This window comes from Bubalus bubalis, chromosome 2, assembly GCF_019923935.1.
Source record: "Bubalus bubalis isolate 160015118507 breed Murrah chromosome 2, NDDB_SH_1, whole genome shotgun sequence".
NCBI classification, from domain to species: domain Eukaryota; kingdom Metazoa; phylum Chordata; class Mammalia; order Artiodactyla; family Bovidae; genus Bubalus; species Bubalus bubalis.
In genome coordinates, this window is record NC_059158.1 from 113234920 (window position 1) to 113260415 (window position 25496).

Consider the following 25496-nt stretch of genomic DNA (forward strand, 5'->3'; position numbering starts at 1 on the left):
AATGCAAACCCTGGAGCGCAGACCCAAAGTAGGGCTGCGGGCATTCTGTTCAGTCTTTAAAGACAGAGCCACAATTTCTCACACTTGACAAGAAACACAGGGCTGCTGTCTGCTCAGAAGGGAGCAGAGAGACAATGGGGCAGCATAATAAGATCTCTGGTTCCCCCCAAAGCATCTGGGACATGTAGCCATCTTAATTACACGGCAACTGATGGTGACCTAAAATTATACACTGAAAGGTGCATTAGAAGTTTTACATCCTACACAAATGGAAAGGTGTCCCCAAATCTATCCTTTTGTGGTTAGCCAAAGCAGGGTGCATTATAAGCAGCAAGCATCATTTTGCATGCCAGAAATGGGGATTTGTGGTTACTGAAACATGAGTACTTAGCAATAAGCACACATGAAGAAACTTACAGCTCATCCAGAACACATGGAGACCACACTGAGAGCAAAACTGCTCGGAAAATGCAATTCATCCTTCTCTGGTCAACCTCCCGCCACTATCACCTTTTCCAGAAACCTGGTTAGAGCTGAAATAGGTAAGATTTTGCTTCACCGGTACGTTTTCCACCCAAATGTCTCCGAAAGAGTTACTCATGATTCACATAATTCTAATTAAAACGTGTTTTTGTGCTGGAATTATCTGAATAATTATTTCCATTTTCCTTGGCCTTGGCGACAGAACCCCAAATTTTGTACGATCCTTGCCTTCACTGGATTAGTTCACTGGATCCAGTGTTTCCAAATTTGGCTTTTGCTCAGAATAACCTTCAGAGTTTTGTTTCTTTGTTTTGTTTTTCCAGTAGGGATTCCAGGTCCCAGTCCAGACTGCGGAGTTAAAATCTTGTGGAGAGGAAGAGAGCCAGCAAGCTGTGCTGGCTTCTAACACATATGCAGGAACAGTAACCCAACTGAGGGGGTGCCCTGACCAGTTAGGTTTAGGAATGGGTGAACCAGGGAACTTCCGTGGTAGTCCAGTGCTTAAGACTCTGTTTCCACTGCAGGGGGCACGGGTTAGATCCTAGGTCAAGAAACTAAGATCCCACATGCCTTGTGGTGCAGCCAAAAAAAAAAAAAAGAAATGGCTGCACCAGATAACATGGCTTTCCAGGTCTCAGAGCACATTCTCTGTTTTATTTACAGAGTGAAGTAAATAACTTTGAAAGACCTTCTTGACAGAGACAGGACAGAAAGAGACTTGTCCAGAATCTGAGAGGCTCACACAGGAAGAGTCAAGAGCAGGTCCTCTAATGATCTGTTTCTAATCCATCCTCTCCTATCCTCAGAATTTTCTCATTTGCTGTAGGCACGTAGACTCAAGTTTACCAGATACACAGTTGCATGGGCCTTCCAAAGCTGGGAAATGACTCGCTTCCCTACTCTACTCCATCTGCACAGAGGCCTTGTAATCCATCCCAGAATTCTGGCACACCACCACGGACAGGAAATGAGGGCAAACAAAGACATATGAGAAAAGGGTCAAGTTGCTGGGACTCTTTGAACAGGAGAATCAAAGCCTTGGGGAGGAGCTGCTCACGGCTGGGAGGGCACTGGGGGTGGTGGGAGCCGGCCCGAGGCAGCTGGTGTGGCAAGCCGAGCACCCTCCACCAGTACTCACGCCCACACGGAACATCTGTTCACGCCCATGGACATGCAGGGAGCTTTTGTTGTGACTAACTAGGGCGGGGTGGAGGGGGCGGTGGCGTGGCGGGGGGCTGCAGGGGGAGGGAGAAGAAGGCATTTGGTTGGGGTGGGGCTGGGAAAAGAGAAGAAAATGAACAGTTTGTCTTAGCACCTCTAGCCCCATCAGCCTTGTGGTCTGAGAATCTGGTTATGAAGGTGATGGTCAAACACTAGACCCTGTTCTCACCAGAGGCTTTTATAAGGTTTTAGCAAAGCAGAGCTGCTCCTAGACCCAGGTAATTCCATGCTGGGTGGAAACCTGTCTTAGGGTCCAGAGAAGCAGAATCACTGTGAGTGATGTGGAATAAGGCATTTATTACAGGGGTCAGACCTCATCCGACTGGGAAACAGGAGAGATATTGCCTTTGTGAGTGCCTGCTAAGGTGCTTCAGTCATGTCTGACTCGTTGCAACCCCATGGACTGCAACTCACCAGGCTCCTCTGTCCATGGGATTCTCCAGGCAAGAATACTGGAGTGGCCTGCCGTGGCCTCTTCCATGGGTTGCCTCTGTGTCTGGTGCTAAACTTGAAGTTGCTGATCGGATCGGCTAGAAGAAAAACCGTATGTGGAGAAGAACAAGGACAAACTGGAACGTACAAGAACTAACAGGACCTGCATCTATCTTCCATCACCTCCAGTTTCCATGCCCTGGGTGATTTGCAGGAGACAAGAGACACCTCCACTTCCAAGCTGCCTATGCACCTGGCCAGGGATGCCCAGAAGCAGAGGACCTGGAGGGAGCTGCCCCAGCCAGACAGCAGACCAGTGATGCTCACCATTGGAGTGGGAAGAATGGCTGCTGTTTCCCTCCTGCCTTCTAAACCTCAGGCAAAATGTCTCTCGTAAGCAACACTAACTTGATCCTATAGAGAAAGGGAGATTCTGTGGAAGGGCATTCTTGCAAAAGCACAGTAAGTTTTCCTCCCTGCTCTGAGACTGATTTGGGCAGACCCAGTGTTTCATTGGTGGCTCAGCAATAAAGAACCTGCCTGTAATGCATGAGACACAAGTTTGATCCCTAGGTTGGGAAGACACCCCCCACCTCCCCTCCCTGGAGTAAGAAATGGCAACCTACTCCAATATGCCTGTGCCTGGAAAATCCCATGAACAGAGGACCCTGGCAGGCTACAGTCCATGAGATCACAAACAGTCAGACACAATTGAGCAGCTAATCAACAACAACAGCCTTTCAGTAAGTTTGGACTGAATTCTGGAGTTCTCCCAGTGGACAGAACTCCAAAAAAGAACAGAAAAATGAATGCAGCTTCTCAGGTCAGCTTGCTGGGCAGTACATGTCAAAAGTGTCTTGGGAAGAAAAGGGAGAACACAAAGACTCTTCCAGGAGCAAACAAATGAAAGCACAATCTGAGAGTCCCTTGGAAAACTGGGGGACACTGTGGGCATGCAGGGGGTTACCACTGCAGTTTGCACAGAAATGGAAAGGTGACCCACTTTGTGTTCAGGGATGGGGATGCCTGGACAAGCTGGTCACACCAGTGAGTGGCCTATTATAGTGAGAATTTCGTAAGAATTTCTAATTTCCCTAGCACTGCAAAGGAATCTGAGAGCCACTGCCTGGCTCTCCTCTCCAAACACCCTGTCAATCCCCTACTCTAGCCCCGTCCCCCACCCCGACCCAGTCTCCCGGAGGCAATCCACCTCCCAGGTCTCTAAACACATCACACGCTTATGTGCGCTAGAACCTGCACATTTGGTGTAGCCTCCACATGGAGAGCTCCCCTTATTCCTGCCCTTCTTCACACCCTACCTTGAATAACAGATTCAAATTTCAAACCTCAGGTCAGGCGTCCCATCTTCCGGACTTTCCTGTGTACTGTCTATTGATAGAATTCTGAACTCACCATTTCCAAGGCACTTTATCTTTAAGGAACCTTAGTGTGGCTAGATAGTATTATCACCAATTCAATGGATATGAATTTGAGCAAACTCTGGGAGTCAGTGAAGAACAGAGGGGCCTGGTGTGCTACATGGGGTTCAATGAGTCAGATATGAGATATGACTTAGTGAGTGAACACCACAAATTGAGGCCTACAGTAAACTGCACATATTTAAAATAAATACTCTAAATTCCACATATAAGCAATATCATATGATATTTTAAAAAATGACACAAATGAACTTATTTACAGAATAGAAATAGAATCACAACAAAGAAAACAAACTTAAAGTTACCGGGGGTGGAGAGAGGGTATAAATTAAGAGTTTGGGATTAACATATATATACTACCAAATATAAAATATATAACCAACAAGGTCCTACTGTATAGCATGGGAACTAAAAAGTAAAATAAAGTGAATAACTTCATACATCTTTGACATAGGTATACACCCCTGAAAGTATCACCATAGTCAGGATAATAAACAAATTCACCACCCTAAAAGTTTGGAACCAGAGATCAAATTGCCAACATCCGCTGGATCATAGAAAAAGCAAGAGAGTTCCAGAAAAACATCTATTTCTGCTTTATTGACTATGCCAAAGCCTTTGACTGTGTGGATCACAAGAAACTGTGGAAAATTCTGAAAGAGATGGGAATACCAGACCACCTGATCTGCCTCTTGAGAAATTTGTATGCAGGTCAGGAAGCAACAGTTAGAACTGGACATGGAACAACAGACTGGTTCCAAATAGGAAAAGGAGTTCGTCAAGGCTGTATGTTGTCACCCCGTTTATTTAACTTATATGCAGAGTACATCATGAGAAACGCTGGGCTGGAAGAAACACAAGCTGGAATCAAGATTGCCAGGAGAAATATCAATAACCTCAGATATGCAGATGACACCACCCTTATGGCAGAAAGTGAAGAGGAACTCAAAAGCCTCTTGATGAAAGTGAAAGTGGAGAGTGAAAAAGTGGGCTTAAAGCTCAACATTCAGAAAATGAAGATCATGGCATCTGGTCCCACCACTTCATGGGAAATAGATGGGGAAACAGTGTCAGACTTTATTTTTCTGGGCTCCAAAATCACTGCAGATGGTGACTGCAGCCATGAAATTAAAAGATACTTACTCCTTGGAAGGAAAGTTATGACCAACCTAGATAGCATATTCAAAAGCAGAGACATTACTTTGCCAACAAAAGTTCGTCTAGTCAAGGCTATGGTTTTTCCTGTGGTCATGTATGGATGTGAGAGTTGGACTGTGAAGAAGGCTGAGCGCCGAAGAATTGATGCTTTTGAACTGTGGTGTTGGAGAAGACTCTTGAGAGTCCCTTGGACTGCAAGGAGATCCAACCAGTCCATTCTGAAGGAGATTGGCCCTGGGATTCTTTGGAAGGAATGATGCTAAAGCTGAAACTCCAGGACTTTGTCCACCTCATGCGAAGAGTTGACTCATTGGAAAAGACTCTGATGCTGGGAGGGATTGGGGGCAGGAGGAGAAGGGGATGACAGAGGATGAGATGGCTGGATGGCATCACCGACTCGATGGACGTGAGTCTCAGTGAACTCCGGGAGTTGGTGATGGACAGGGAGGCCTGGCGTGCTGCAATTCATGGGGTCACAAAAAGTCGGACACGACTGAGGGACTGATCTGATCTGAAAACATCTCCACCATCACTGCCTGGAAATTTCTTCCAGTGATCCCACTATAGGCTGCTGGCCCCAACCACGGTTTTCCACAAGAACCAGACCAGCAGTGATGATGGCTCCTTCAGGTCGACAGCAATGACAGGCCTATCTAAATATTGTTGGAATGTTAAACTCAATAGAAAATAAATAGGCATCTGTCTTCTGGAGTCCTGAAACTTCCATCTTTCACAACAAAGGTATCCTAAGGACGATTCCAGTTCTGGATATATAGGAGATTAAAATAACAACCAAAAATAACAAAACTACTTGCTTCAAAAACCAAGAATTGCTGATAAAATACAATTTCAAAAATATATTGTTAGACTCACAAGAAAAAAAAAAAGGTGGAAATTTTAAGATGCCACAAAGGAGCACACAACCAGAGTAGTAGCTTAGAATCTAGTGATGCTGTGGTTACCACATGGTGAATAATACAATGGCTTGAGTTTTTAAACTGTAAGAAATAAGATGCTGGACCCAATGCAAGACTGGAGAATTGGAATTAAGAACCCTCAAATTGGAACACTCAAAAAGTGATAGCCACTAAAAAGACAGACTAGATAAAAATCTATAAGTACAGATAAATAAGAAGTTTGTTTCTGAATTCTAGATGAGTAAAAATATCTCCTTGGGGAAATAGAAGGCCCAGACAGACCCAGGGCTAAATTACTCACATTTTCTAGGAACTCCTAGAGTTGAGAGATTAGCGAAGTTTGACCCTATACCAATGATAAATCTGAGGGTCCAAGAAAAAACAAAACCATTAATGCCACAGGCATTCAGGGAAGAAAAATAGACTAACCAATTAAAAATTTCAAAATCCACAAGGAGAAACCTACCATATGCAAAAGGCAGAACCCATAATAAATATAAGACTAGACACTCAAGAACTTGAAGTAATGGAATTAAAATCTTTAAAAGAATTTTTAAAAACACTGTGTAGTATTTAAGATAATTAAATATCCAAATTTTAAAAAGCAACCTTTAGAAAAGTCACATAGCAGGCAGACAGTAGAGGTTCTAAAGAGTGTGACTAGTAAGCTTAATCTAAAGGACATTTTTAGATCTCAATCTACTCCCAACAATGGTAACCCTTCAAGCTCTCCTGTGTTCAGAAATAATTCATGGATCAATAAAATAATTATAATAAATATTATAAAATATTTTGCACTGCAAGAAATGAAAATACATACATCAAGATGTGGGGAATGCAGCTATGCTGTACTTAAAGGAAATGTTTTATAATGCATATAACAACTTAATAAAGATTCAACTAGTAAGCTAAACATCCAACTCAAAAAGTTGGGAAAAGAGCAACAAAGTAAACCTCCCCCCCATCAAAAACTGAATAATAAAGGAAATTTTAAAACGAAAGTTGCTCAGTTGTGTCTGACTATTTGCAACCCCGTGGACTGTATCCCACCAGGCTTCTCTGTCCATGGAATTCTCCAGGCAAGAATATTGGAATGGGTAGCCATTTCCTTCTCTAGGAAAAAAAAAATCAGAGGGAAATTAATAAACTACAGAAAAGAAACAATAGAAAAACAACAAAACTAGAAGGTTTTTTTGAAAAATGACTAAATAAACCTCTGACAAGATTGAGTATGAAAACAGTGATGGATTTAAAAATTACACTTGTCTCATTGCATGACCTTGCAATAAAACTTTGCTGAAAAAAAAAACAGCAACAAAAAATTTACACTCATACACATAAATCACTAATAAAGTAAAATAAAAAGGAAGCTAGTTAGACATACAGTAGGGATTGTCAAAAATCATAAGAAAATACTATGCACAACAAAACTATGAACAACATCGAAATAGATTCAATAGACAATATTTCAGAAAAATATAATTTACTAAAAACTATCCAAGAAGATGTACACAATCTGAATAGATCTATTATCAGTAAAGACAATGAGCCAATAGTATAAAATTTATTCACACACAAGCACACAGACATACACATACGTAAATATACCCACAAAAAACAAATGCAACCTCAGATGATTCCATGAGTAAGTTCTACCAAACACTGAAGGAACAGATATTTTCAATCTTATTCAAATTGTTTCACAAAACAGAAAAAGAGGAAATGCCCCCTATTCATTTTATGAAAGTGGCATATCCTTGATACCAAATCAGACAGGGCAGTGCAGAAACCGAAAACCATTGGTCAACCTCATAAACACAAGCAACAGGAAACTTTTATAAACTATTATCAAACTAAATTCAGTGAGCCTAACAAAAAAATCTCAATTGTAGGCTGCCTCCCAGGAAGATTTAACATTAGAAAATCTTTTTATATAATCTATCCAATAAAAAGTAAATAAGAAAAAGAGATGTTATAAAAGCAAATCAAAGCAAATGATAAAATTCAATTCCCATTTTGGGGGAAAAATTCTTAGTTGAAATAAAAGGAATTTATTTTAGATAAAGAAAATCTAACAAAAACAAATTGCCAATATAACAATAGTGAAAAATTAGTTTCCCCTTTAAAATGAGGAAAAATATAAAGAGGTCAGCTATTACTACTTCTGTGCAAACTTGTACTGTTAATCAGTGCAGTAAAATAAGAAAATGAAAAATCTTAACGTAAGAATTAGGAAAAAAAAAAGTCATAATTCTCAGATAAGCTTGATGAACACAGAAAAGTCAAAAACCTCTAGAGACAAACTCAGTAAAGTTGCTGGCACAAAACAATATAGACAGTCAATAATATTTTCACACACTCACAAGTAGAACATGTGATTTTTTTTAATTTATTTATTTTTAATTGGAGGATAATTGCTTTACAATATTGTGTTGGTTTCTGCCAAACTTCAGCATGAATCAGTTGCAGATACGCATATGTCCCTTCCCTCTTGAAACTCCCTCCCACCTCCCACCACAACCCACCCCTCTAGGTGGTCACAGAGCCCCAGTTTGAGTTTCCTGAGTCATATAGGAAACTCCCACTGGCTATCTATTTTACACATGGTAATGCATATGCTTCCATCCTGCTCTCTCAATTCGTCCCACCCTCTCATCCTCCCACTGTGTCCACACATCTGTTCTCCATGTCTGTGTCTCCACTGCTGCCCCACAAATAGGTTCACCAGTACCATCTTTCTACATTCCATATATATGCATTAATAGATGATATTTGTTTTTCTCTTTCTGACTTACTTCACTCTGCATTAGTTCTAGGTTCATCCACCTCATTAGAACAGACTCAAATGCATTCCTTTTTATAGCTGAGGAATCATCGTATATATGTACCACAGCTTTTTTATCCATTCATCTCCTGATGGACATCTAGGTTGCTTCCATGTCCTAGCTATTGTAAACAGTGCTGCAATGAAAATTGGGGTACATGTAGCTTTTTCAGTTTTGGTTTCCTGAGAGTATATGCCTAGACCACTCCAGTACTCTTGCCTAGAAAATCACATGGATGGAGGAGCCTAGTAGGCTGCAGTCCATGGGGTCGCTGAGGGTCGGACACGACTGAGCGACTTCACTTTCACTTTTCATTTTCATGCATTGGAGAAGGAAATGTCAACCCACTCCAGTGTTCTTGCCTGGAGAATCCCAGGGACGGGCGAGCCTGGTGGGCTGCCGTGTATGGGGTTGCAGTGTCGGACACGACTGAAGCGACTCAGCAGCAGCATGGTGATTTTATTCCTAGTTTTTTAAAGAATCTCCATACTTTTCTCTATAGTGGCTGTATCAATTTACATTCCCACCAATAAGGCAAGGGGGTTCCCTTTTCTCCACAGCTTCTCCAGTATTCATTGTTTGTAGTTTTTTTTATGATGGCCATTCTGACCGGTGTGAGGGGATGCCTCACTGTAGTTTTGATTTGCATTTCTCTAATAATGGGCAATGTTGAGCATCTTTTCAAGAACATGTGATTTTGAAAAAGATCCATGTAACAATAACAGCAAAAATTATGAAGAACATAGAAATACATCTAACAGTTCCAAACTTCTACATACTCATCCAGAGCAAGTCTGTTACATTGTTATAACTCAGGGGGAAAGGACCATCCCAGAGCCCCAGGTCTCTCTGAACTGGGAATCAGAGACCTTGCTGGGTTGACCTTGGCCAAGTTACTGCCCTTCTCTGGGCCTCAGTACCCTCATCCCTGAAGTAAGAGGTAGATCCACACAATGGGTTTTCACTTCCTGTACCCTCCACTTAAATAAAGGAATCGTATTATACTTTAAGAACAATAAAAAAAAAAAAAAGAAATACATCTAACAAATGAGGTGAAAATATTTATGAACAAAAAATTTTTTAAATTTTAAGAATATGCTTAGAGAAACTAAACAAATGGAGAGACAGATCATTTTGTTATTTGGGATATGGATTCAATTGGGTATAATAGAGATTTTGAAATAACAGCAGTATAAACTATTAGTCTCTTTCTCTCTCAGTTGTAATTTGGAGGTAGGTATTCCAGAGCTGGTATGGAAACTGGGGCAACTATGCCATATTCATATGTATTTGCAGAAATCAGTTTTCCAATATTAAATTCAAGTTCCATTATAAATCTCAATGAATCTTTGTCTAGGATAAGCTCATCATAAAATCCATATAAAAGAGTAAAGGTCCAGAAATAGCAACACAATTTTGAAGAAGTAAAAGGAAGGTATCATTTACTGAATATCGAAACACATGATGAAACAAAGAATTTGAACAAACATTTCTCCAAAGAACATATGCAAATAGCCAGGAAGCACATGAAAATAAGCTCAGCATCACTTGACATTAAGGAAATGCAAATCAAAACCACAATTAGACATGGCTTTATACCTATGAAGATGACTACAAAAACTGAGACAATAGCAAGTGTTTGTGAGGATGCAGAGAAATTGGAACCTTCATAAATTACTAATGAGAATGTAAAATGGTACAGTTACTTTGGTCGTTCCTCAAAATACTAAACACAGAGCTGTCATTTCAGCCGGCAATACTCCTCCTAGGCATCTACCCAAAAGAAATGAAAGCATGTCCCACAAAAACTTGCACATGAATGTTCAAAGAGGCATTACTCATCATAGCCAAAAAAAATGGAGTGAAGTGAACTCGCTCAGTCGTGTCTGACTCTTTGTGACCCCATGGACTGTAGCCTACCAGGCTCCTCTGTCCATGGGATTTTCCAGGCAATAGTCCTGGAGTGGGTTGCCATTTCCTTCTCCAGGAGATCTTCCCAACCCAGGGATCAAACCCGGGTCTCCCACATTGTAGACAGACACTTTACCGTCTGAGCCACCAGGGAAGCTTAAAAAAAATGGGAACCACCCAAATGTTCATTAACTAAAGAATGGATAAACAAAATGTTATATATCCATTCAATAGAATATTATTTAGCCATAAAAAGAATGAAGTACTGATACATGCAACATGGATAAAACTTGAAAAGTGCTAAGAGAAATAAGTCAAACACAAAAGATCACCTATTGTATGATTCCTTTAATATAAAATGCCCAGAATGGTAAAATCTGTAGAGATAGAAAATTAGTGGTTGCCAGGAGCTAGGGTTTAAAGGGAAGCAGGGAGTGACTACTATTGTGAAGATGGTTTCTTTTGGAGGTGATGAAAGTGTTCTAGAATTAGACCATGATTGTAGTTGCTCAACTTTGGGAATACACCAAATTTTATATTCAACCAGGTAAATTTTATGGTACATATATCTCAATAAAAATAACTTATGGGGTTATAGCAATTAAAACAATGTGGTGTTGGTATGGAAGCAGACATCTTGACCCACAGAACTAAATACATAGCATAAAAGGGATCTACATACACACAAGCAGACTTATGGCACAGGTGATATATACAGGGAAAGGAGGAACTACTGAAGCAACAATTAAAAAAAACTAGGTTCCTTCTTCATACTTTCACCAAAACTAATTCCAAATGGATTAAAGATATGGATGTGAAAAATCAAAATGGTAAAACCTATAAAATAAAATATAGTAAAATATCTTTCATGAATTTGGGATAGGAAAGGACCTCACAAGCCACAAAAAAAGGAAAAAGAAACATACAATCAATTTTAAAACATAAAATAATCATAGTATGATCACTTATGAATAACTACACTGTAGTTAAAATAGGAAGACATTCATAAGAATAACTTACATCAGGTTCAAGTGAGCAGTTACCTTTGAAGAAGGAGGGAGAAATGAGAAAAAGATATGGTGAGCAATAACTGTGTGGGTACTAATTTATATTTCTCTTTTTTAAAGAACTCTATGAATAAAGGTAGCAAAATAATAACCATTGTTAAAACTTTGTGATGAATATATAAGGGTCTGTTTCCTCTAAAATTCAGTATTTTTGAAGTGTTTGGGGAAATAAGATTTTTTTTTCCACATATTAACATACTACCTTGCCTAGAAAGTTGAAATCCCCAGATGCTTCCTCCTGCCTTTCCAGGATCAGCATTTTTGTGGTGAAAGCATAGAATGTTAATGATCTTCACAAAGTTATAGAGCAAACTTGTGATAGAAATGGGCTCAAGCCCAGCTACACTATACTTCAATTGCCTGCTCTTTCTGGAAACAGCACATGTCTGCCATGCTGGGCAAGCGTTCAAGTTCTTTCCACTTTAAAGTGTTATGTGGATTTACTAAACCAAAGAAGTCAGGGGAGAAACTTAAATCACTGCCTTTGCAAATCATTATTTGGTGCTAGTCCTGAGGACTTATTCCACCATAAAATCAATGAGGGCAGAGGGAGTAAGGGAGTGAAAATGAAGTATTTTCATTCCTCTGAAATTCAGAGTATTACTCCTGCGCTCCATGGGGTTGTTCTTCTGCTTCCCTGCTCACCTGTGGGAACACAGATGCCCAGACAAGGGCATCCACCTGCAGCTGCCAAGTCAGGACTGGGAAAAAGCACATTTAGAGCACCTCCCGCTAAACTGGGCCTTCAGCAAACAGCTTGCCAATAGCAAGAAGGGAGCCAAAAGCTGCAAGGAAACTAGAGAAAGCCCACCTGCCTAGCTCTTCTTCTTCAGTGTCAGAACATGAGGGAGTAGCTCTGGTACCAGGTTAACGGTACAGAGAGATGCAGAGCTGGGTTCTGGGAGCACACACAACATGCCCAAGGCAGTGATTCTTAACTCAAACCACACATTATCATAACTAAGGAACACAAAACTTAAATTTAAATTTAAGTCAATTTAAATTAAAAAAATAAAATACAGATGACCAAGCCCCACCCCCAGCAATCTGATGCAATTGGCTTGAAGCAGGTCACTGTTATTATTTAAAAGCACACGAGGTAATTCTAATGTGCAGCCTCTCCCGTAACAACTAACAGCAATAATTTAAGAGAAATGATTTCCTCAGGCCTGACCATAAAAAGAATGAAATCAGTAAGTCCAGGCTTATATGACCTGGGGCCAGTTATGCAATTTGACTCAACCCCTATTTTTTTACTCAAACATGGAGACAATAATACCTATCCCTCAGTGATGGTAGTAATTGAGATGATGCACTCAAGAGTGCCTACCACGTGGCTATTATCAACAGTCATCTGGACCCCAGGAATGGCTCATCTGTGGTCAAGTGCATCCTTGTGGTGCTGACTCAGAACCAGACAGAAGCCAGAGTCTGGCATGTCTCAGCCACACCCACATTTGTGGAAGAAGCTGATGTCCCACCGCACCTATCTTGTTCTTTCTGGATCAAACATCGGGCTTTGGCTTGGATAGCAAATCCTTAAACAGTTAATTCTCAGTTATTCAAAGGAATGGAAAACATCTAGTGCTAGTACTACAGACTGAAGGCTTATGTCTTCCAAAATTTGTATGTTGAAAACTCTCAGTATGATAGTATTAGGAGGTGGGGGATCTTTGGGAGGTAATTAGCTCATAAGGGCAGTTCAGTTCAGTTTAGTCACTCAGTTGTGTTCAACTCTTTGCAACCCCATAGACTGCAACACACCAGGATTCCCTGTCCTTCACCATCTCCCGGAGCTTGCTCAAACTCATGTCCATTGAGTCAGTGATGCCATCCAACCATCTCATCTTCTATCGTCCCTTTCTCCTCCTGCCTTCAATTTTTTCCAGCATCAGGGTATTTTCCAATGAGTCAGTTCTTCGCATCAGGTGGCCAAAGTATTGGAGTTTCAGCTTCAACATCAGTCCTTCCAATGAATATTCAGGACTGATTTCCTTTAGGATGGACTGGTTGGATCTCCTTGCAGTCTAAGGGACTATCAAGAATCTTCTCCAACACCACAGCTCAAAAGCATCAATTCTACAGTGCTCAGTTTTCTTTATAGTCCAACTCTTACATCCATACATGACTATTGGAAAAACCATAGCTTTGACTAGACGGACCTTTGTCAGCAAAGTAATGTCTCTGCTTTTTAATATGCTATCTAGGTTGGTCATACCTTTTCTTCCAAGGAGCAAGTGTCTTTTAATTTCATGGCTGCAGTCACCATCTGCAGTGAGTTTGAAGCCCAAGAAAATAAAGTCTGTCACTGTTTCCACTGTTTCCCTGTCTATTTGCCATGAAGTAATGGGACCAGATGCCATGATCTTAGTTTTTTGAATGTTGAGTTTTAAGCCAGCTTTTCACTCTGCTCTTTCACTTTCATCATGAGGCTCTTTAGTTTCTCTGCACTTTCTGCCATAAGGGTGGTGTCATCTGTGTATCTGAGGTTATTGATATTTCTCCCAGCAATCTTGATTCCAGCTTGTGCTTCTTCCAGCCCAGCACTTCACATGATGTACTCTATATTTAAGTTAAATAAGAAGGGTGACAATATACAGCCTTGATGTACTCCTTTCCCAATTTGGAAACCATCTGTTGTTCCATGTCTGGTTAGAACTCTTCCTTCTTGACATGCATACAGATTTCTCAGGAGACAGGTCAGGTGGTCTGGTATTCCCATCTCTTGAAGAATTTTCCAGTTTGTTGTGATCTACACAGTCAAAGGCTTTGGTGTAATCAATAAGAAGGAAGTAGATGTTTTTCTGGAATTATCTTGATTTTTCTATGATCCAAAGGATGTTGATAATTTGATCTCTGGTTCCTCTGCTTTTTCTAAATCCAGCTCGAACATCTGAAAGTTCACAGTTCACATACTGTTGAAGCCTGGCTTGGAGAATTTTGAGCATTACTTTGCCAGCGTGTGAGATCAGTGTAATTGTGCAGTAGTTTGAACATTCTTTGGCACTGCCCTTCTTTGGGACTGGAATGAAAACTGACCTTTTCCAGTCCTGTGGCCACTGCTGAGATTTCCAAATTTGCTGGTATATTGAGTGCAGCACCGTAACAGCATCATCTTTTAAGATTTTAAATAGCTCAACTGGAATTCCATCACCTCCACTAGCTTTGTTCGTAGTAATGCTTCCTAAGGCCCACTTGACTTCGCATAAGTGCAGAGCCCTCATGATTAGGATTAGTGTCCTTATAAAAGAGACCCCAGAGAGCTCCCTCAGCCCTTCTCCCACATGAGGACACAGAAAGAAGATGCCATCTATGAACCAGGAAGGGGGTCCTCACCAGACATCGTATGGGCTGGTGCCTTGACCTTGACTTACAGCCTACTGAACTGTGAGAAATGAATGTCTGTTGTTGATAAGCCACCCAGCCCATGGTGTTTTGTTACAGCAGTCTAAATGGACTAAAACAGGTAAGTAACCAAAAGATTGCCTATTGGGGATTTGAAAATGCATCACAGGCTGGCATAGGCAGAATAATGAGCCCATGAAGACATCCATATCTACTCCCCAAAGTAGTCCACTAGTGAGTACAAAGTGAATACAGTAGGTTACCTGGCAAAGAGGAATTAAGGCTGCAAAGGCCATTCAGTCTGTGTACCACCTGACCTTAACATGAGGAAATGACCTTGTACTGGGAATGAGCCCAATGTCATCAGACGGTCTTTGTAAGTGGAAGAGGGAGGCAAAGGAGAGAAAACTAGGGAGATGGCATCACAAGAAGGACTGGACCCACTTCTGCTGGAAGAAGCTACAGGAAGAACACAGCAGCTGTGAGTGAACAATGTGGGTGACCTCGAGAAGCTACCAAGTGAGGAAACGGACTTTCCCTGGAGCTCCCAAAGGGAGGCAGCCCCACTGACATCTTGATTTGACCCCATCGAGACCTGTATCAGGCCACTCACCTCCAAAATTGCCAGATCATAAACCTGTGTTGATTTAAGTACTGTTTATGATAACTGTTTTTTTCCAGCTTCTGATTCCATTTCACTTTTTTTCCTCTTACGTCTCTACTTAAATGTATAGTCTATCACCTTGGCTCAGTATACATCACCAAAATTCCCCTGAGACTTCATAGTCTCTGACAGTCGGTCACACTTGGGGTGCCCACCTTAAGCCTGTGGTAACCGCAGCAGCAGAAAACTAGCAGGACAAATGCTTGTATAACCAGAGGTTTTCAAGTCCTCTTCTTCGGGTGTCCCTGGCTAAACCGGATGACTGAGCGGTGACACAGGGAAAAACGACCTTAAGAACTGGTGCTTGAGAAGGAAATTCTAAGACCTGAGGGTTACTCATTCATTCACTTGAGAACAGTAGCTGAGCACCATCTTTGCGCCAGACAGCGGGCACACCAGGTGAGCGAGGCATGGCCGAGGACTGCAGGCCCTCCCCATCTAGACACAGGAGGCAGCAACAGAAACAAGGAGTGCTGTGAACTATGTCTCCTGTCAGCAAATCATCCCAGTGAAATGATGTTCCAGCTGAATTTGGAAAAACTAGCAGATGTCTGTGGAGCAAACCAAATCCCAGGAAAAGAGACATATGAGGCAGTGCAGGGCTCTTGTGAACACAATCCCCCATAAACCACCCCACATGGTCTGAAAACAACAGGTAAGTCTCGTGCCCTGCATGCGTGTGTGTGCTCAGGCGTGTTGGATTCTCTGGGACTCCATGGACTGCAGCCTCCCAGGCTCCTCTGTCTATGCCTTCCCCCAGAACAGATGCTCCTCCAGGACATCCCTGGCTTGACCTGCTGCAAAATGCAGGAGTCCTGGCTCACCCGTCTGTCACACAACAGTATGTTACAAACCTCTGACAGGTAGTAGGTACTCAGTTAAAATTGTTGAGGGAAGGAACAGAAGGAGGGAAGGAGGGGAAAACACCCATTTTCAGATCTTCCTCACACCTCACCCTCAGTTCTGAGCTTACTTCAGGGACCACTACTCATCCTCACTCTGACGCTCATCCCATGAGCCACTGTCAGCCCAACTCCCACTTCAGAGGTCCCCAGGACACAGTCCTGCCCATCTCCTCCCCGATGGACCAGACTCCTGAAGTCTGCACCCAACCCTCCCTCTGGTTTTCCTGTACCGCTGTCCATGGCCCAGCACTGGTGAGAGAGAAACTAAGATGCTAGAGCCTCCCTAGAGGCTTTCCACAAACCTCCTTCTCCTCTGGAGAACAGGGAGGGAGACCAGGTCACACAAGTGTCTATTCTAACGCACCAGAGACTAATCCTCCTTCCAAACCAGGAGAAAGTCACCCTCATTCTCTTTAGAGAAAGAAACAAAGCACCACGATGGTGATGCTTTTTTACAGGCCTCTGGCTCTCACGTAGAAACCCCAGTTTTTTAGAACAATAACATTCTGTGACATGGACAGCTGTCATCTCATTTTCATTTGAAGTGTGATTAAATATCTCTTAGGAAAAATACTATTTCTTCACTGATCAGTATTTTATAATCTAACGATTGTTTATTTAAACTTTAAACAGGTCCCTATTCTTCCACTCTCTTACTGCTCAATAAGATTACTATTCATACATGCTACCAGGTATAAAGTCTAGAGCCTGCCAGGGTTCTTACCACAGTGATGACTAATTATAAATATTGGCTGACATTTGCTTCAAAATACGTTCATATCTGTGTGCCATTTCCACTGGTTCCCTGAACTCTGAGCTTTTCATAAAGAAACAAACAGAAGAAAATATCAAGCTAACATGGCACAGATTTCGATCAGCCCAAAGAAGTGGAAACACAACTTTGAAGAGTAAAGAATTTCCAAACCATGATTTTAAACCAAGAACATATTCAATTCTACAGTCAACAGCACCTGTGACATTCTGCCTGTCATGCATCACTGTCCAGTCTAGACCATTAACAGGGGGATTTGCAATGGCTTCAGATGGTCCTAAGGAAGAAACCTCACCTGTTTCAGAATTTTGCAGAGGACTGCCTGGGCAGAAACCACATAGCCAAAGCCTAACATAAAAAAGAAGTACTTTACACAAACCAAGATGGAAAAGATGAATAGGTGTATGTTTTTTCCTCTATTTGTATGACTGTTTGAGGACCTAATGAGAACAACATTCAGGCTGTGTGTGGGGGAGGTGTGACCCACACGGTGAGCAGCCTGCTGCCCCAGCACTTTGTAGACTGTACACTCTCCAGGTCAGAACTTGATTTGTGGCTGTGAACCTAGCTCAGCTAGTTGATGGTTGCCTTTCTCACTCTGCCTCTGACCACGTGTGCAAAAATCCTCGGCTTGGATCGTATGGGCTGCATTGCCCACGAAGTGGATTGGCCTGCCCTAGAATGGTTTCTCACCTGTGCATAGCTCTGTCAAAACGCTCCAAAAGGCTTCAGCCCTGGGCTGAGTGTTCTATGTGACTTTCAAGCTGTTCTCACCCATCCAGAGAAGTTGCTTGCACACTTCATCTACCTCTGTGTGCAGAGCAGGCTTGGCGAGCTTCCCACAGTCACTCTGAGCATTTAATACTCAGTTCTTGATCCCTTTTTCCAGACCAGTTGGTGCCCTTATCTGTACTCCCCTTGTGTCCTGTATCCACCTCTATTATTAACATTCAACAGAGTAATATGAGGATAATAGGTGAATATATATTAGGTTGAAGCTGCATCTTATTTATCTTTGTACCTCCAATGTGTAAACTATGACTAGCATCAAATAGGTTCTCAATAAATATGTAGGTGAAGCAGATGTATGTCACTGCTGAAGCTCTCTCCCATCAAAGGAAAGTTCAGAAAGTAAAGCTAGTCCTGCAAGGGCCTGACCAATCCCAGCTAGAGGCTGGCTGGGTGGGGAGACTTTCCTGCCCCCTCTGAAGCCCACAGCTGCTACTCTCTAGTCTTGGTAAGCTGCTGGAGTTTTAATAGCTAGTGAGGGGTGCCTGACTCTATTGTAGCATCACTCTGCCAGTCTGACTCTACTTTTCTCTTAATGTTGGAGATAAAGGACATCTGGTCTGATGAGAATAAACATCAAATGGGACATTAAACAGATTTGCTGTCCAGAGTCTAACTCTGCAACACATAAGACTGTACAAATCATATCTGGTCCTCAACTTACTCATCCTTAAAATGAGCTGGATGCCACTTTTCACCCACTATCATGGCTATAATAAAAAGACAATAATGTGTCAGGGAGGATATGGAGAAATTAGAACCTCCATATAATGCTGGTGGGAATGTCAGATGGTGCAGCTGCTTTGGAATATAGAGACAGTTCCTCAAAAGTTGAAATGAGAGTCTTCAGCAATTTCATTCCCAGGTACTAACCCAAGAAAAATAAAAACATGTTTCCAGACAAAAACTTGTACACAAATGTTCATAGCAGCATTATTCATAATAGCCAAAAAATGTAGAAACAACCAATGAATTAACCAATGAATGAATAAATGAAATGTGGTATATCCGTATGATGAAATATTATTCAGCCATAAAAAGGGACAAGGTACTGATACATGCTACAATATGGATAAAACTTGAAGACTATGCAAAATGAAAGAAGAAATGGGGACTGTTTCATGAGTACAAGATCTTTGGGAGTGATGAAAACGTTTCAGAATTAGAGATGATTACACAACACTGTGGCTATACTAAACACAGTAAAATATACTCTTTAAAATGCTTAATTTTATGTCCTGTGAATTTACCTCAATTAGAAAAAAAAAACCTTTCAGTTGAAGAAGTGTTTTTTTAACCCAGCCTAGATTAATCTTTTACAGAGTCATAAAATATCATTTTAATACATTTTTAGTGGAAAGGAGGGCCCCCAAAAACTTTCTGCAGCCCTGCTTGGAGTGGAAGCTGACTGTCCCACTAGAAAGGGATCCATCACATAGAAATATAACTAACTGAAACAAAGTATCCTTATTTTAACATCAGGCTGGGATGGCCCTTAGAAACTAAAACAAATGAAATCAGTAATAATTACTAATTTTTCAGTCAGCCTCTTTTCTTTATTCATCTGGATACTGCTAGACATTCTGCCTACAAAGGAGGCCTCCCCATTTTACAGATATGCGAAGTGAGGCTGCTAAGAGAAGGTACATGGTTTACCGAAGTCACAGAGCATGGGACAGCAAGAACCAAGGAATCACATCCAAGTTTGTGTGTCTGACTTTTTCTACTATACCATGCGGCCTCTTACAAAGGGGTATTTGGTTCTTACACAAAAGCATCCCAGCTATAGCAAACCCTGAAAGTTGTGCCTTACCCTGAGCTCAGTATCTGAAAACAGTCACCGTGGGCTTTCCTAAATGTGCATGCACTTAAATGTGGGCAGGACTACCAGGAGGCTCTGCAGATGACCTTGTAGAGACAACAGACCATAAAAAATGTCAGAGATGATAAACAGGAGCACAAATAGGATCAGAAATGTCTGTGGACTGTCACTGGGGGCATTTGCTTTCCTTAGCCTGAAACCATCACTGATCAATTTCACTTGTGGACTGACAGCTAATCATTTTCTGATCTCATTAGCTGGTGCAGGGCTTAAGTGTATTAGTAAGTCTGGGAGGGAAAGTAGGTTTCACTCCAACTAGCAAAGGGATGGGGAAAACAAGTCTCACACACTTGACTCTCTAGAAAGTTCTGTGCGAATCAGCAAGTTCAAGATTTGCTTACATAAAGGTCAGTAGCAGGCTTATAAACCCAACCTAGAGGGCTGCCCTTTGTGAAACAGGTGAAGGAGGGGGTGCTTTTAGACCCAGATACAGGAAGATGACCTTTCAGAATCTATGCCCAATTACCCAGTTAAACAAAAAGAGCCCCAGGCACCTCTCTGGATACCATATTTTATCATCTTTTGGCTGTGGACAGTTTCCAAGAAAGCTGTCCTGTTGAAAAATTGCTGGGCGGTGAGAGAAATCAGCAAAAGGTGCATATTTGTAAACAGAATCTCTAAAATTCATTATTTTTCCCAGAAGGGATTAAGGCCAGCTCCACCGCCACTGGATAAAAATGGCTTTGACAGCTGCGGCTGTCATTTGGATGACAAATGTATTTTTCTTTGCTTCCCAGAGTGCACATCTCTTGACACACTCACGATGAGGCGATGTTAATTGCTAAGCCCCATTGGAAAAAGAGAAGAGTGCTAACAACGCACATGTTTTAATGAGAGGGTCTGTGCCACCAAGAAGGGTTGGTCTAAACACTTTGCTCAACTGCCTGTTCTCCAAGGAGAGTTTTCTGTCTCATGGAGAATATGGGGAGCAGGGGTGTGATTAGCAAAGACAGTGTGACTGCTGAGCTGCCCAGAGCAGGTTAAGAGTCATCCTTGAGAACTGTTACTTTTGTTGGGGGGGGGGCGGGGGCGGGCAGCTTGTTCTCAGGAGAGGCAGCTAGTACAAGAGTGAAGCTGGTGTGGAGAAGATGCAGGCAAGCCTGGCAGACACGAATGCAGCAGGGTCTGTACTGGATGCTCAACTGCCTTGACCCCACCCCTGTCTTCTAACCCAGATCCCTGTGGCCCACATTCCGCCCCCAATTCCATGCTGAGTGTCTCAGGCCAGGGCCTGGGAAATCCAGAAGGGACCACAGAGATCAGTTGCAGTTGCGGGTGGCAAATACTTGCCCCTGCGCCTCCTCTTTCACCTCCGGTGCCCAGATCAGACATCACTGATTGATACATTGCTCCATCTTTTTGACCCTAAATGCAACCTCAGAATTCGCTTTAGCTCAGCATTCCAAAAGCCACCAAGAGAGTCAGTCAATACACCAGATAAAACTTGTTTTCCAATTTAAGTTTTGTCTAACTTCATCTGATTTTTTTCTATTTTAACACATTTCTTACTTATTTGCTAAAGATTACATAGTACACTAATATTCTTGATTTTTTTTCTTCTGCCCCTGACTCGTCTGCTTAAAAAAAAAACCAGCTTTATTGAGATATAATCCACATACCATAAATAAACCACTTTAAAGTGTACAAATCAGTGATTTTTAGTATATTTCTAAGGTTGTGCAACCTTCATCACTAATTTCAGGACATTTTAAATCACCCCAATAAGACACCCCCCCCAAACCCATTAGTAGTCACTCCTCAATCCCCACTTCTCCCTAGTCCCTTGCAACCACTAATCTACTTTCTTTCTCTTGGGATTTGCCTCCTCTGGACATTTCATTAAATAGAATTAGGCAACATGCAAATTTTCTGTCTTAAAGTTTCATTTTTTTCTGTTATCAATTATTGTTATTATTATCATGATTATTATTATTACTTTTGGCCACAGCTTGAGGGATCTTAGTTCCCCAACCAGAGATCTAACCCTATCCCTCAGCAGTGAAAGTGAGGAGGAGTCTTAACCACTGGACTGCCAGGAAATTCCCTCCTTCTGATTTTGAAATAAAGCACCACATCACTGTGGCTCCAACAAGTGTCCTGGGCCCCAGGCACTGAGTCTGTGGGAGAAACTGGCCCCACCTCCCACCCCCTGGAGCAGGGCCAACCCTGCAGCCACCACACACGCCTCTGCCAGTTTCTGACACCTTCTGGGCAGGTGCCCAAAGGGCCAGGTCCTGAGAGTGAACAAGTGCCAGCCACCACCCGCCCAGGCCCACCACCGTGTCATGCCGGTCCACCCTGCTCCCCACAGCCTTGCTCATGGCACTGACCCAGAAGTTAGATGCAACTCATCCTCGACTCAGCTCACCCTGCGAGGCCCAGAGCTTTGATCTCAGGCCAGGAGTGTCTGCCTGGTCTCTTTCTTACTTAACAACCGTTCCCTCCAGAGAGTTTCCTTATGCAGAGAGGATGTCCACCATGGGGCTGAATCCCAGGGTGGGCCAGCTTACAAGCAAATGTGCCACCGCTAACAACTCTCTTTGGCTTCCTCTGTCACCAACGGGCCATTCTGGAGGCCCTGCAGAGCGCTGCTTGGACAGCAGGCACAGGAAGCTCAAACTTGTGCCTTTGTCACTTTTCCTGGCTCCTCCTCCCCAGTCTGTTCCCAGAAAACTCCTTCTGTTCCCTGAGCCTCTCCATCTGGAGGGATGGGAAAGGGAGACTGTCAGACCCTCTGAAGGGACTTCCAGAAACTGTGGTGGGGAGACAGACTTTGAGGAGAGGACCACACAATGGAGGCCTCGGGGAATTTACATTTCCTGCGTGTGATTAAGTATCCGACAGGCTGAAGGGAGAGCTGACAGCGAGAGGCCTGGCCAGGAGTCTGCAAGGCTCAGGACAGTGCCAAGACCCGTTAGCCTGCAGGGGGTGGTGCAGTGGGTGGGATTCAGGCGACCATCACTCCTGGGTCCTACACCTCTCTCTGTCCCTCTCCATCTCTGGATCCCTCAACCTTTCCAAAACCCTTCCAAAACTTCTACAAAGAGTCAATCTACAAGCAGTTATCAGACCTCTTATTCATTCATGCATTTGTTCACCTACCTTTTTCCAAGTTCAGGATGTGCCCTGTGCTAGAGGCCAGAAATGCAGACATGAACCAGGTGTGGCCCTCAGCAACAAGTGGACCGGGGGGCACAGCAAGCAGGGAAACAGCTCAATAAGGTGACCCGGTGAGAGCATCAAGGGAAGAAGGTTAGTTCTTCCTGAAAGTGGGGCTCAGCATCAGGAAAGGGTTTAAGGAGTGTATTGCTTTGCTAGGGCTTCCATAACAAAATAGCACATTCTAGGGGGCTTAACAGAGAAGGCAATGGCAACCCACTCCAGTACTCTTGCCTGGAAAATCCCATGGATGGAGGGGCCTGGTAGGCTGCAGTCCATAGGGTAGCTAAGAGTCAGACACGAATGAGAGACTTCCCCTTCACTTTTCATTTTCATGCATTGGAGAAGGAAAAGGCAACCCACTCCAGTGTTCTTGCCTGGAGAATCCCAGGGACAGCAGAGCCTGGTGGGCTGCTGTCTATGGGGTCGCACAGAGTCGGACACGACTGAAGCGACTTAGCAGCAGCAGCAGCAGCAGGGGGCTTAAACAACAGAAATGTATTTCCTTGCCATTCTGGAGGCTAGAAGTCAAAGATCAAGGTTAGGCAGGGTTGTTTTCTCCCAAAGCTTCTTTCCCTACCTCGCAAGTGGCCTTTCCTTATGTATACACATCCTCAATATCTCTACGTATATCCAAATATAAGGACACCAGTCAGACTGGGTTAGGGCCCACCCTAAGTTCTCAGGTTTAATTTAATCACCCCTTTAAAGATCTTATGTTCAAATACAGTTCCATTCTAAGGCACCAGAATTTAGAGCTTCAACATAGGAATTCAGAGGAGATACAATTCATTCCATAACTGAGAGGCTGTCTTTGTGCCTTGAAAGCCGAGCCGGAAATAGCCAGATGCACAGAACAGGGACCTACTCTTGATGTCAAGCTCAGCAGAGCAAAGACCCAGAGAAGTTAAATACCTGTCTCCTTTGGGGAGTGGCAAGAGTTCTGATGAGTGGAAACACAGGACAGAGGTCAGAAGAAAATGCCACAGTATTCAGGAGGGCTGTGTGTTTCCTGGCAGTTGTGCACATGCCAGTGGATAGTGGCTTAGAGTTCAGATTCTGAGAGTCCTCATGTGTAGACTGACTGCACACAAAATCTTATTTATTGAGATTAAATCTTATTCATTACGATTAAATAAAATAAAGTTCATTAAATACCTACTATTTAGAACAGACACTTAGCACTCTTAGATTGGGCGCTTTCCTTCGCCACTTCTGTATTTCTTTACACCATTCGGTGACCATACATTAGTTTTAAACTGAAAACATCGGCTTAAAAAATAGTAGAGGCAGCAAACGCTGAGGAATTCAGAAGGGTGAGAAAATCCATTCCATGCTGCTGTCTAATCATGGAGAATTTACTGGGTTTGGTTTTCTGCTCAGAGAGCGACAAAAATCTAAGGCAGGCTCCTGCTGCAGTGGAGTTGACAGCTCATTTGGGAATGTTCCTCAGAAGATGAGCCCACCCCCCAGGAGGCTGGCAGGGGTGATGCAATTGTAATCACGGCCCTCGATCCTCTAACCCCCAGGAGGCACAGTACTCAGAACTGGTAGCTGAATCAAAGCATGAGGGACAGAAATGACTTAAAAGACCTCCCAGAAAGTGGCTGACAGCCAGAAGCTCTCTTGGAAAGGGCTCAGAGCTCACCTTCAGATTTTCTTGAAATTGTAAGTGAACGAAAGCTTGGAAAATCTGAGTGTGCCAGTCTCTGAGAGGGATGTGGATGGAGCTGTGAGCTTGGAGCCAGAGGAGCTAACCCAAGTTCTGGCTCTGCCTTTTCTAAGCTGGCAACTCTGGTGGAATCCCGGGTCAATGAATCTTTCTGAGGGATTGATTCCTTCATCTCTGAAATCAAGAGCAGGTTATGATCCACTTCCATCTGCCTTACTATCAAATAGGGCAATTGAAGAGAACACGCTCTGAGACCCCAAAGTTCTACACACCCTTAGCGGTCCTCCAGAAGGGCAAGGCTCTTGGGCTTCCCAGGGTGGAAGTGCAAAGATATCTCCCTAGTCCCAGCGTGAGTGTACATGGAAAGTGTCCAGTTGCTGGTGGGAACAGACTGCCTGAACTCTCTGGCTGGGTTCTGTGTGTTGTCAGTACTGCCCAGGTCATTCCACTGTGAGACCAGAGTTAAGAAGCACAGCTTATAGGCCAAACTGACCAGGCTGCTTGACTCCTTCACCGAAACACACTTCCTTCCACAGTTGCCATGGTAGAGGAATATCTCTCTTCCCAAACACTTTCTTAACAGTCAAAGCCTTCCACTTAATCACAAAGGGCTCTGGGTCTCAAAATCTAGTGTGTGAAAGACACACCGGAGATACTTGTTCAAGAGGAAGAGGCCTGGGCTTAGGCCTAACCCTAACCACCCCCAACCACTCCTACAGAGGTTCTGATTCAGTCAGTCTGAGAAGTAACTCAGGAAATCTCCATTTAATCACATATAGTATAAACACATGTTTGCCAACAAGGGTCCATCTAGTCAAGGCTATGGTTCTTCCAGTAGTCATGTAGGGATGTGAG

The 25496-nt window shown here is 42.9% G+C and overlaps 1 long non-coding RNA gene across 1 annotated transcript in view; it reads right to left on the reverse strand.

Annotated features, from left to right (window-relative positions):
* LOC123331583 overlaps positions 1-23179 on the reverse strand; it is a 42176-nt gene extending 18997 nt beyond the window's left edge. The window contains exon 1 of the long non-coding RNA XR_006548300.1: positions 22913-23179. This is a non-coding gene — a long non-coding RNA (uncharacterized LOC123331583). The remainder of the gene's footprint in view (positions 1-22912) is intronic.
* Between the last annotated feature and the right edge of the window lie 2317 nt (positions 23180-25496).